The sequence below is a fragment of the Cyclopterus lumpus genome, chromosome 10 (genome assembly GCF_009769545.1).
Source record: "Cyclopterus lumpus isolate fCycLum1 chromosome 10, fCycLum1.pri, whole genome shotgun sequence".
NCBI lineage: Eukaryota > Metazoa > Chordata > Actinopteri > Perciformes > Cyclopteridae > Cyclopterus > Cyclopterus lumpus.
This window is the reverse complement of record NC_046975.1, coordinates 25,699,039-25,699,931: the sequence shown is the minus strand read 5'-3', so window position 1 is coordinate 25,699,931 and position 893 is coordinate 25,699,039.

The following is an 893-nucleotide window of genomic DNA, read 5'->3' as shown; positions in this document are numbered from 1 at the left end:
GGGAGAGGGAGATGGAGAGGGAGAGGGAGATGGAGAGGGAGAGGGAGAGGGAGATGGAGATGGAGAGGGAGAGGGAGAGGGAGAGGGAGATGGAGATGGAGATGGAGATGGAGATGGAGATGGAGAGGAAGATGAAGAGGGAGAGGGAGAGGGAGATGGAGATGGAGATGGAGATGGAGAGGAAGAGGAAGAGGGAGAGGGAGAGGGAGAGGGAGAGGGAGAGGGAGAGGGAGAGGGAGAGGGAGATGGAGATGGAGATGGAGAGGAAGAGGGAGAGGGAGATGAAGAGGAAGAGGAAGATGAAGAGGGAGAGGCAGAGGCAGAGGGAGAGGAAGAGGCAGAGGCAGAGGCAGAGGCAGAGGGAGAGGGAGAGGGAGATGGAGATGGAGATGGAGATGGAGATGGAGATGGAGATGGAGATGGAGATGGAGAGGAAGATGAAGAGGAAGAGAAAGATGGAGAGGAAGAGGAATAGTGAGAGGGAGAGGAAGATGGAGAGGGAGAGGGAGAGGGAGATGGAGATGGAGATGGAGAGGAAGAGGGAGAGGGAGAGGGAGAGGGAGAGGGAGAGGAAGAGGGAGAGGGAGAGGGAGAGGGAGAGGGAGAGGAAGAGGAAGAGGGAGAGGGAGAGGGAGAGGGAGAGGAAGAGGGAGAGGGAGAGGGAGAGGAAGAGGGAGATGGAGATGGAGATGGAGATGGAGAGGAAGAGGGAGAGGGAGAGGGAGAGGAAGAGGGAGAGGGAGAGGGAGAGGGAGAGGGAGAGGGAGAGGGAGATGGAGAGGGAGAGGGAGAGGAAGAGGAAGAGGGAGAGGGAGAGGGAGAGGGAGATGAAGAGGAAGAGGAAGAGGAAGAGGAAGAGGAAGAGGGAGAGTGAGAGGGAGATGAAGATGAAG